General features: G+C 40.7%; 1 pseudogene; it reads left to right on the plus strand.

Annotated features, from left to right (window-relative positions):
* Window positions 1–519: 519 nt before the first annotated feature.
* The window catches only part of LOC104847471, a 20630-nt pseudogene continuing 8605 nt past the window's right edge, over window positions 520–12544 (plus strand).

Consider the following 12544-nt stretch of genomic DNA (forward strand, 5'->3'; position numbering starts at 1 on the left):
AAAGCCATCATCAAAGAGAGGAGGGCTGCTTTACTTGCCAACACAATTTACTAGGGAGTTGAAGCTCCTCCCATATAATAAAATGTCCATTCTCAGTGTCCTATTTCTTGATCAACACCCAACATAAGACATATAGCAAAGCTGAAAATTCAACTGACAATAAATTCTGGCAACCCACAGATTTAGTGAACGTGTGTGTGTGTGTGTGTGTGTGTGTGTGTGTGTGTGTGTGTGTGTGCGTGCACGTGCGGGTGTGCATGTGTGTGTGTGTTTGGTTCTCTTAACCCATCAGCTGCAAGAAATCCAATGTTTCTGAAACAGCAAACAAACTGAAAGCTCCGGTGACGACCCATCTGGACTGCCCAGGTCCCCTTCCCCCCTGGGCTCCTGGGCTCCCATCCCACTCACTCTCCAGGCCTGGCGGGCCCAAGAGCACTGTGTTGGGCCCTGGATGGCATCTCTACGGTCTAAGAGTCCATGCTTGTGATTCTCAATGGAGAGTGAGGGCACAGATTCAGAATGAAAACCAGCCCCCATCAGCCACTGATTCTCAAAAGACAAAGGCTGCCCCTTCCTGTTCAAATGCTCCAGCTGAAACATCTGAAGAGCCTAAGAAACCTCCTGCCCAAAAGGAGCTTAGTGAAGCACCAGCAACCAAGGAGGTGGCAGAATCCAGCTGTTGCAAGTTTCCAGCTGGGATAGACATTTTTTTTTTTTTTTGTACCAGGGATTGAACTCGGGTCCTTGTGCTTGCAAGGCAGGCCACCAAACCACTGAGCTAAATCTCCAGCCAGGGATAGAAATTATTAATCACACTACCATGCCCAACACACAAGTGGTGGCCATCCTTAACAGTGCTGATATCCAAAGCATCATCACAGTACTGACCATCAAAGGAAAAGAGTGTGGCAGCAGTGGGCCCAACAAATTCATCCTCATCAGCTGTGGGGGAGCCCCAGCTTGCTCTCCAGGACCAAATCCACAAGACAAAAATAGCAGTGATTCCAAGAGTACAGAAATGCTAACTGAGAAGTCGGGAGCAAAGTCTGCAGCTAGCGACACGAATGTTCCTAGACCAGCCCTGTCAGGGGAGCTGTGCTGGCAGTGAGGCAGTGGGCTGCATTCTGGACAGCAGCCTGACTAACATTCAATGGCTCAGGAAGATGAGTTCTGATGGCCTGGGCTCCTGCAGCATCAGTCACAAAGTGGAGAAGAACTGTAACCTGGAGCAGAGTCAGGTCAAGGTGGAGCAGCCTTTGAGGGCATCAACACCCTCGCAGGACTCTGTGTCTGTGAGGCTGCCCTACTCTTACATAGCCATGATACAATTCACCATCAACAGCCTTGAGAGAAAGCACATGACCTTGAAGGACATCTACACTTGGATCAAGGATCACTTCCTCTATTTTAAGCACATTGACAAGCCAGGCTGGAAGAATTCCATTCCTCACAACCTTTCCCTACACGACATGTTTGGTTGAGAGACATCTGCCAATGGCAAGGTCTCCTTTTGGACCATTCATTCCAGTGTTAACAGATTCCTGACTTTGGATCAGGTGTTTAAACCATGGGATTCAGGGGCTCCACAATCACCTGAGCACTTGGGATCACAGCAGAAGCGGCCCAATGCTAAGCTCTGCTCGGGCATGGGTAAAACAACAAGATCTGTCATGTAAAGGTACAAGATCCCAATGATGAATGTAACTGTATTGCATACTTAAAAAGTACCAATAAACTCAATAAGATGAAAAAAAAATAACTGAACTCCCATGGGCATATGGCAGAAGATGAAACCACTGCTGCCATGGGCTAACTCTTAACTGGTGCCCATCCAGTTCCCAGTGAACCAGTCCCTGGTGTTGCAGCCCACAGTGTAGGTTCCATTGCCCCTGGAGGCTTCACTCAAGAGATCAGAGCTAGCCTTCCACAGCAAGTGAGTCCACACTGCCCCCAAGGTACTGCTGGCTGATGAGGGATAGCCCCTCTTCCTGCTGGTGAACCAGTGAAAGAGGAGAAATCTCTGCTTGGAGAAGGACTGTTACCTTTGCTTCCAGTTCAGTCTATCAAGGAAGAAGAAACCCAGCCTGGGGAGGACATACTCCCCATAGGGAGACCCATCAAAGTGGAGAGTCCTCCCTTGGAGGAGTGGCCGTCTCTATGCCCATCTTTCAAAGAAGAGTCATCTCACTCCTGGAAGATTCATCCTGCTCTCCCACTCCAAGCCCCAAGAAGTCCTTCAGTGAGCTCAAATTCCTGGCATGGTGTGTCTCAGAAATTCTCATGATTAAACATAGAGAGAGAAGGGAGATAAGCCGGTCTTAAAGGAAACAGCCACCTGTTGTCTCCTCGTGTGGATGAGCCCGAGCTTGTCTTCTTGGAGGGCCCCAACACATCTGCACAAGCCATGGAGCACCCTGTCTGCCTCCTGGCAGAGTCTGCCGAGCCTGCCCTGCAGCTTGACTGCCCCCAGTAGGAGGGAGGACCTTTCATGACACCCATTAAGGAGATGCTGCCCATCTCTTCCACCTCAAGTAAATCTCTCCTCCACGAAACCCCTGAACCCCGGAAGCTCACACCTCCCACCAAAGTAAGGGATCTGATTTCAGCCATGTACAAACCCTGTAGAGCACCTTTGGCCTGACTCAATAGGGCTAGTGGATGTGTGCACCATGCCACTGAAAAGCATTCCCCTCTTTGACTCACCTTGATTCAGAACATTTTGACCTTGCTTCTGACCCCTTTAGCAGCTCATGCCCCTCAGATCTTGAAGTGCCCAAGTGAGGGTCCCCAGAACCACAGGTCCCCAGACTTTCAGCCAACCATTCTCTGACAGAAGGCCTGGTTCTGGCTGGGCAGTCCCAGGCTCGGTGCACCCCACACCCTATATATATATATTTATTTGATGCTTTTACTTCTTTGCCTGAGAAATGTCTATTCATTTCACATTCCCATTTCTGAATCAGGTCTTTACGTTTGGGGGAGTTCTGATTTTTTTTTAGTACTTTATATATTCTAGATAATAGTCCTTTGTCTGAGGAGTAGCTAGTAAAATTTTTTTCCACATTGTAGGTTGTCTCTTAGTTCTTTTGCAGTGCAGAAGCTTTTTAATCAGATGAGAACCCAGTTGTTCATTCTTTTTCTGGTTCCCAAGCTACTGAGGATTTGTTCATCAAGTCTTTTCCTATGCCATTGTCTTCAAGAGCTCAGCCTAACTTATCTTCCAGCAAATTTAGTGTCTCTTTTTTAATATTTAGATCTTTAAACCACTTGGATTTTAAGTTACTGCATGGTGAAAGATAAGGGTCTAGTTTTAATCTTTGGCAGGTTGAAATCCAGTTTTTCCAACACCATTTCTTAAAGAGGCTATCTTTCCTCCACTGAGGATGGTTAGCTCCTTTGTCAAAGATGAAGTAGTTCAGTACCTCTGGAGTAGTTTCTGTTATCTTCCAATCTATTACACTGGTCCTCAGGTCTGTTTCTCTACCAGTACCATGCTGTTTTTATCACAGTGGCTTTGTAGTATAGTTTCAAATTAGGAATTGTTATACACGCTGCCATGTGTCTGTTGCCTAGGATGGCTTTTGCTATTCTAGATCTCTTATGGTTACAAATAAATTTTTGGATTCTTCTTTCTAGTTCTGTGAAATAGTGTTGGAATTTCAATTGGAATTGCATTGAACCTGTATAGCAGTTTTGGTAGTATGTCCATTTTCACTGTGTTGATTGTTCTTACCCAGAAGCAAGGGATATCTTTCCATTTTCTTATATCCTCTTTGATCTCTTTTTTCAGAGTGCTGTAGAGGTTTTTTGCTTCTTTTATTAGGTTGATTCCTAGATACTTCACTTTTTTGGGTGCTATTTTGAAAAGGATTATTTCCCTAATTTCTCTCTCAGTGAATCTGTTATTTGTGTACAAGAAGGCTATGGATTTTTGAGTGTTGACGTTGTATCCAGCTACTCTACTGAATCTGTGAATTAAGTCTAGAAGTCTTTGGTGGAATTTTTGGGTCTTCAATGTAGAGTATCATATCATCAGCAAATAATGAAAGTTTAACTTCTTCGTTTCCAATCTTTATTGCCTTGATTTCTTTCTCTTGTCTAATTGCTGTGGCTAATGTGTCCAGAACTATATTGAAGAGGAGTGGTGATAATGTGAATCCTTGTCTTGATTTTAATGTGTCTGATTTTAACGTGAAGGTTTTTGGTTTTTGTCCATTTAATATGATGTTGGCTGTTGATTTTTCATAGATAGCCTTTGTTAGGTTGAGACATAGATCATCTATTTCAATTTTTACAGGGTTTTCATCATGAATGGGTGTTGAATTTTGTCCAATGCTTTTTCTGCATCTATTGAGAATCATATGGTTTTTGTCCTTGACTCTGTCAATATAGTGTATTACATTTATTGATTTACGTATGTCAAACCATCCTTGCATTCCTGGAACAAATCCAACTTGGTCAGGGTGTATGATCTTCTTGATGATCCTCTGTATTCTGTTTTCTAGTATCTTATTAAGGATTTTTGCATCCATGCTCATTACGGAGATTGGCCTATAGTTCTCTTTTTTAGTTGGGTCTTTTCCTGGTTTGGGAATCAAAATAACACTTGCTTCCAGGAATGAATTTGGATGTATTGCTTCCCTTTCAATTTCACTGAAAAGTTTAAGGAGCAGTGACAGTAGTTCTTCTCTAAATGCCTTGTAAAATTCAGTAGTGAATCAATCAGGACCTGGGCTTTTCTTTGTTGGTAAGCTTTTAATTACATTTTCAATTTCACTGATTGTAATTGGGGTGTTAGAATTTTTTTAACTTCTTTGTTCAACTTTGGTAATTCATAAATATCTAGAAATCTGTCCATTTCTTCTGTGTTTTCCATTTTGTTAGAGTACAGGTTCTCAGAGTAGGTATTGATGATCCTCTGGATTTCTGCTGGATCTGTTGTGAATTCACATTTTTGTTCCTAATTGCATGGATCTGAGCCTTTTCTTTCCTTTTTTTGACAAGGATAGCTAAGGGCTTGTTGATTTTATTTATTCTTTCAAAAAACCGAGTCATTAATTCATTGATTTTTTTGTATCAGTTTCTTAGTTTCCATTGCATTGATTTTTGCTCTAGTCTTTATAATTATCTCTCTTGTAAGAATTTTGGGTTTTTCTTCCTCTTCTTGTTCTGGGAGTCTAAGATTTATCATTACGTTGTTTATTTGAGCTTGCTCTGTTTTCCTAGTGTGGGCATTCAGTGCTATGAATTTTCCACATAGAACTACTTTCACTGTGCCCCAAAGATTACTGTATGCTGTATTGGCATTGTCATTTTGTTTGTAAAAACTATCTAATTTATTCTTTAATTTCCTCTGTGAGGTGTTGATTGCATAGAAGAATGTTGTTCAATTTCCATGTGTTTGTGAAATTCCTAATGTTTCTTATGCTGTTTCTTATGCTGTTTCTTATGCTTAATTGCACTATGATCTGATAATGGGATAACTTCACTTGCTTTGCATTTATTCAAACCTGTTCTAGGAGCTACTATGTGGTCTATCTTGGAGAATGACCCATGTGCAGCTGAAAAGAATGTATATTCTGCTTTTGTGGGGTGGAACACTCTATAGACGTCTATTAAATCCATATGTTCAAAAGCTTGGTTCAGTTCTAGTATTTTGTTGTTGATTTTTTGCTTAGGATATCTATCTATTTGTGATAGTGAGGTATTTAGGTCCCCCACTGCAACTGTATTAGTGCTTATTTGATTTTCCATGTTACTTAATATTTGTTTTATATAGTTGGGGGCATTAATATTTTGTGTATATATATTTACGATTGTCATCTCTTCCTCTTGAATTGTTCCCTTTACAAGGATGTAGTGGCCTTCTTTGTCTCTCTTAAACAGTTTTGGTTTGAAATTTACTTTGTCTGAGAATAAGATAGCTACCCCTGCTTTTTACTGGGCTCCTGTCACATGGAGTATTGGTTTTCATCCTTTCACTTTCAGTCTATGGGCTTCTTTTAGCACTAGGTGTTTTTCTTGTCTACAACATATTGTTGTGTTTTGCTTCTTAATCCATTCTGCCGGTCTATTTCTTTTGACTGGTGAATTGAGGCCATTGACATTGATGGTTATAACTGATATGTACTGACTTATTATTGACATGTTGTTGTCCTTTTGTTGACTCTTATTAATTTTTTGCCCTCTCCTTTTAGTTTCTTGCCTTGCCTATTTGATTTGCTCTGTTGGGCCTCATGGTGTTGTGATCTTCATTGTCTCTTTCTAGGATATTTTTTAGAACTCCTTGTAGTGCTGGTTTGATATTCATGAAGTTTCTTAGGTGTTTTTTGTCATGGTAGCATCTTATTTCCCCATCCACTTTGAAAGAGAGTTTTGCAGGATACATCAGTCTAGGTTGGAGGTTGTTTTCATTTAGGACTTGTAATACTTCACTCCAGTCTCTCCTTGATGTGAGAGTATGTGTTGAAATGTCTGTTGTGATTCTGATGGGCTTTCCTTTGCATGTTATTTGTTTCTTTTCTCTTACTGCTTGTAGTATTTTGTTCTTCAGTTGGGTTTCTGGGATCTTGATTATTATATGTCTAGGTGTAGATTTTTTTTTGATCATGGCTAATTAGAGTCCTATATGCCTCACTTATCTGTATGTCAAATTCGTCCCCTCTATTTGTGAAGTTTTCTCTCATTAATTCTGTGAACAGCTTTTTTGAGTCATTTGTATTTTCTCCTGCTACTTCATGGATTCCTATCAGTCTTATATTTTTCTTCTTTGCATCATCTAGGAGTTGTTTAATCGATTTGTCATGATCCCTTACTGTTTTTAAGAGACCTCTCTTTGCATGGTCACTGAGTGCAATCCTATCTTCTCTACCTGAAATTCTATCTGCACATTCTTTTATTCTATTGCAAACACTTTCAATAGAGTGTTTAATCTCCTGGATATCTCTTTGAATATGTTTTATGGATTGCATTTCTTTCCTGTGTTGGGCATTCATAGTTTTCATTTCTTTCTTATGCTGGCTTCTATTATGTCCTGAGCTCATCTATTTTTTTTTTTTGTCAGTTTCTGTTAATGGATAGGTAGAAGAATTGGAGAATGTTTCAAGTGAAGCCAGAGGACACAGGTTGACCACACAAACTTTTGGAAACTGTCAAAGACAAGAGGGAAAGGCTGAGTTCAAGAATAAGAACAAGAATACAACTTGATAGTAATAGGGGCTCACTTTCCTTTGAAACTATTGATCCTTGAGTGAAGAAAAATGAGAGAAGAGCAGAAAAAAACAAGAAAAGAAGAGGTCTGAGTTATGGCAGGAACAGGATGGGAGATGGAGAGTAATATGAGGGAGCATTAGACTGAGTTTCAAAAAGAAGACAGAAAAGATAATTTACAGAGTTGTATGAGGAAAAGAAATAACAAAAAGAATTTGAAGGGCCTCTTTTAGACTATATCTCTGCAGTCACAGTAGACAATGTGTGCAGCCATGTGCAGAAATAAGTCATTTAGTCTCAGCTAGCCAATGGCTGACTGCTGAGATTCAGGCTGAATTTGGGCTGCAAGGCCCAATTTGAGCTCCCTGACTTCCTGCAGGATTGAATTCTGCAAGGTTCTACTGCTGGTTCCCTCTGCCCTTTCTCTGAAGATATTCAAAGTTTTGATGAAAGGTGGTGATCTCTCCAACTTAGCAACTATGGAGATCTGATGTGCCTCTATTGCAGTTCACTTTGGTTCTATCTTCTGGAGTTCTGAAAAATGACCTCTATGACCAGCTGTGGCTCTGCAGAGTGGATCCAAGAACTGGCACAATCAGGAGGCCTGAGAACACGGGGAAGAGGGGCTGGATATTGCAGAGGTGACCACATGGCTACCCAGTCCTCACCAGTTGGCTTGATGCAGGCTGGAGCGAGGATGAAATCTCTGCATGGCTGACCTGGACCTACTCCTTCTGCTTTCTATTTCCCTTTTTAAAACAATTGGGCTACCACAAAGTCTTTAAAGCATATGTGATTCACATTACATTTTATTGGGCAGCACTGCTTTAGAAAGATAGAGGAATGGAGAGAGTATTATTTGGTACAATGGTGCAGTTGGACAGGAGGAATAACTTTTTGTGTATTTATGGTACTGGGGATTGAACAATGGGCCTTCAGAATGAGCTACATTTTTCTTTGTTTTGTTTTATTTTGAGACAGAGCCTCACTAAATCACCAAGTTGCCCATGTGGGCTTGAATTTATAATCCTCCTGCCTCTGCTGAGAAATAACTTTTAATATTATATAGCACAGAAAGAAATATAGTTTATGTGTTAGTTACTTTTCTCTCGTTGTTGAGACAAAATACCGAACACCCAAAGTTAGTGGGAAAGGGGTTTATTTGGCTAACAATTTGTAGAGATTTCAGTACATAATTGGCTGGTTCCAAGGCTGGATGAGAAACAGGCACAGCAGAGCAGAAACAACATGGTATACATAAGGCAGCAAAGGTAACAAGAGAATTAACAGTGTTTCCCAGCCCCTTTTATCTTATTCAGACTTCTTAGGGTGGGTAGCACTCACACCCTTAATCCTAGTGCCCTTGAGCCTAGCGTTGCAACATGAATCAATTCCAGACTTACACATTCTAAATCAATCCTATGACCACATGAGGTTTGGGGGAACATCTAGACCCAAATCATAATAGTTCACAATGAACTAACTATTTCAGAAAAGTTTTCAGAGTGGATTTCAGTGTTCCCAACATAAAGAAATGATATAAGTCTAAAGTGATAGATATGCCGCTTATTGTATACATGTATTAAAAATAAGCACTATACCCTATAAATACATGCAACTACTATGTATTAATTAAAATAAAAATATATTTAAGTACCAAATAGAAATATAGACAAAGATTTTACTCTTAACTGGTTCCTTCCAGAAGCAGCCCCACAAAGATTTTACTTGTGAGATGTTCAGAGGCATCAGTAAGAACTCTCAGAAGGAATATAAGGCAGGGAAGGGAATCAATCCAAAAGTACATTAAAGAGGAGGGCAACTATAGACCAGTCCTTCTGAAATGATTAGGATATGTTTTAAAACACCCCAAAATGTTGTTCACCTAAGGTGAGGATGATAAGGTGAAGGCTGTCCTTGGTAATGTTAATTCCCTGGCACTTCTAACCTGTGCTCACAAGCATGTTCCTGGCATCTGGAGAAAGCTCCCATGCAGAGAACAGTATCATAAGTATATACCAGAAAGGCAAGGGCAAAAAATAAGAGTGAGGTACTAAAAAGAAAACAATTCACAAATTATTATTTAAAATTCAAAAAGAGGACAGCCTCTTTGGTGTGGAGCAACAGAGGGCCACAGAAGCAGCATGAGACCCTCTAGTACACCTGCCCCTTCATCCTAGTGTTACAGAGGAGACCAGTAGCACCTTGCAACCCTATAGTGGACATGTGTCTTTGGCAGGGAGCAAAAGAGGACCACTGAAGCATTGTGAGATCCTCTGGTAATCCTGCCCCTTCCGCCCAGTGCAGCAGAAGGTCCCAGTTGCACATGTCCATGCCCCACCCCACAAACAAAAGAAAGAGGGCCTCTCTGAGGCTCCTAGATGAAAATTGAAGCACACTGGAAAAGTGAAGAAAATCTCTGTGATAAAAGCACAACACCCATGATAGTTGGTAAATTGGATGGACCACAACCTCACATGGGAACCTGGTCTAAGTTCAGGAGAAAGACAGCTAGAACCAGCTGTAGAATCTTGCAAACTTCAAACCAGCAGGAGGTCACAGACCTCAACTTGGGCCTTGCAGACAGAAATCATCCTGAAACTCACAGGACAGCTGCTGGCTTGCTGAAATTAATTAACATAGATCTGCACACTCCTGCCCATTCTGTCTATTGTGTCAATAGAGGCACACCCTGAAGGAGGCCCTCTACTTCTATTTGTATTTTTTATTTTCAAAGTAATGTTTTCCTCTTATCTTTAATCATTTATAAAAATTTTATCTATCTTTTTCTTTTCTCGATTTTTTCCTTTTTATCTTCTTCTCTGTCTCTCTCTCTCTCTCTCTCATCTGCTTTTCTCTCCCTTTTTGTTTCTATTCTTATCCTAATTCAAATTTATTTTATTTCTTTTCCTTTTCTTCTCTTTTTCTTTCTCTCAATTACCATTAGTTTTAAAAGAAAGTGATTATAGCCTCTAGTCTCCCTATTGCTATTAGTGTATTCTGTTCTTCTGTATATTTTGTTCTGTCTTCTCCTCTTCTCTTCAACAGCTTCCTAGAGTTTGTGTGATCTTCCTGTGTCCTCTGACCTCACTTCTAACCATTCCCCATCCTATCTATCCCTCCCCCCCAACTCCTTCTAATTACCCATGCTGAAAAGGTGTTATTTTGAAAAGTTTATTCACTATAAACATATTTTGGCCTGGTCCTCAGTTTTGATTTAATTCACATAGTTAAAGGTGATGGATTAAGAATGACCACAAACTGTCATTTTCTAAACTGTGCTTGATGCTATTGTGTTGCTCATTATATCACTTGAGCTAAGGTATTGTGATGGATCTAATCAGTTGTGCTCCCTTGTATAATGAAAATGGGAGTGTCTCAGAGTCATTAGAGACGCAAAACCTAAAGACCAGCTATATCCGGAAGATCAAAGTATTAACCCAGGAATTAAACCAAGGACAGTACCAATAACAGATATAGCAATGAGAAGACATTTAAACAAGGCACAAACACAGACATCCACACCTCACAGAAGGTAAACTATGGAGGAAATGAAGTGGAAAAGTTTGACAGTCAACCATCTGGACCCCTTGAACTGATAGCACAGGAAGTAACAAAACATAAAGTTAAGGGGCTGAGGGTCATTATTCTTTAGGGGTGCACTATACTGGTGTTTGTTCAAATCTTGTAGTGTGTATAGAATGGGGGTGTGGGTAAGGGGTGGACAAAATCACTTACACTGAGAATCTACACTTTTTATAGGTCTAAACTGAGACCTGGTCAAAAAGAAGCCTATCTAAGGCCAAGAAGAAAGTCTTTGTCATTTGCCACTTAGTTGGGAGATTGCTTGTTATATAGCAAAGTCTAAATAATATACTGTTTCAAATCAAGCTACAAAATTGGCCCAGTAAGAACTCCACCACCCCTTCTCATTGGACCCTCTAATTTACACTACTATGCCCTGTTGTAAATATACAAGAACTTTGCTTCTCTTCCAGTGAAGCATCAAATATTCATCTTGCATTGACAACTCACTGATGGCAAGGATGGCAGTGCCACTGTTGCCCTTGAAAAGGCATGTAGCTCCCGCCACCCCTGCCAGGCCCACTAGAATGGATTTTCTATGGTCTATCACTACTTATCATTTTGGTATCACTACTTTCATTAAAATGATGATAGTCTCTAAGTCACATGCCCATAACCTAGTCACACTGGCATGTTTAGCTTCTAAAATTCTGGTAAGTTCTGTTTCTTCCATGCAGGAAGGGTGTTCAAATGTTGGTCAGGTTATCAGAACAAAAACAAAATAGTTCTATGTACCATCATATTTCATGCCTCCATTGATTTCTGATCCTGAAAACCATGCCTGTAACAGTTTTTCATCCTCCTCTGCTTGAATACCTCCTCTTCACCTTCTCTGAGAAACATTTCCTGACTTTCCCCTTTCCCATCTCTGGCAAAATTAGATGGATACATATAAGATGACACCTTGCAAAGTCATTAACAATTCCACTGTTTCCTTATTTCTCCATTGTGGTATTTTTTGGCATCAAGAATCTTTCTGTTAGTTCATGAACAAAGCCCAGACAGCACAGGAAATGCTACAAAGAATCAACAACTGAGATCTCATCTTATTAAAAAGCTTTTGAACAGCAAGAGAAACCACCAACAGTGTGAAGAGATACTCCACAGGTAAAATACAAAATTGACATGATCTTAAACTTGAAGTCACTGAAGAAAAAAAATGACAAAGCCTAAATTCACCTGGAAATGACTTGATTTTATTTTTATTCCATCAGAGGAATCAGGGTATATAATAGAAATTGAGCTTAATTAAAGGAAATTAAAATGTTGCCTGCTTTATATGTATGACTTTAGAATCTATGAAAATATATTTACGGCGATCACCCGGCGGCGTGCGCGCGAGCTCCCGGCCTGCGTGACAACAGACCCAGGAAGGACCCAAAATGACAAAGCCAATTCACCTGGAAATGACTTGATTTTATTTTTATTCCATCAGAGGAATCAGGGTATATAATAGAAATTGAGCTTAATTAAAGGAAATTAAAATGTTGCCTGCTTTATATGTATGACTTTAGAATCTATGAAAATATATTTACGGCGATCACCCGGCGGCGTGCGCGCGAGCTCCCGGCCTGCGTGACAACAGACCCAGGAAGGACCCAAGGACCCCAGAGGGGGTTTTTTTCAGCTGCCTGCCTGCCTGCCTGTCTGCGATCACCCGGCGGCGTGCGCGCGAGCTCCCGGCCTGCGCGACAACAGACCCAGGAAGGACCCAAGGACCCCAGAGGGGGTTTTTTTCAGCTGCCTGCCT

Source organism: Fukomys damarensis, unplaced genomic scaffold (assembly GCF_012274545.1).
Source record: "Fukomys damarensis isolate Sample0158 unplaced genomic scaffold, DMR_v1.0_HiC HiC_scaffold_24, whole genome shotgun sequence".
Lineage (NCBI taxonomy): Eukaryota > Metazoa > Chordata > Mammalia > Rodentia > Bathyergidae > Fukomys > Fukomys damarensis.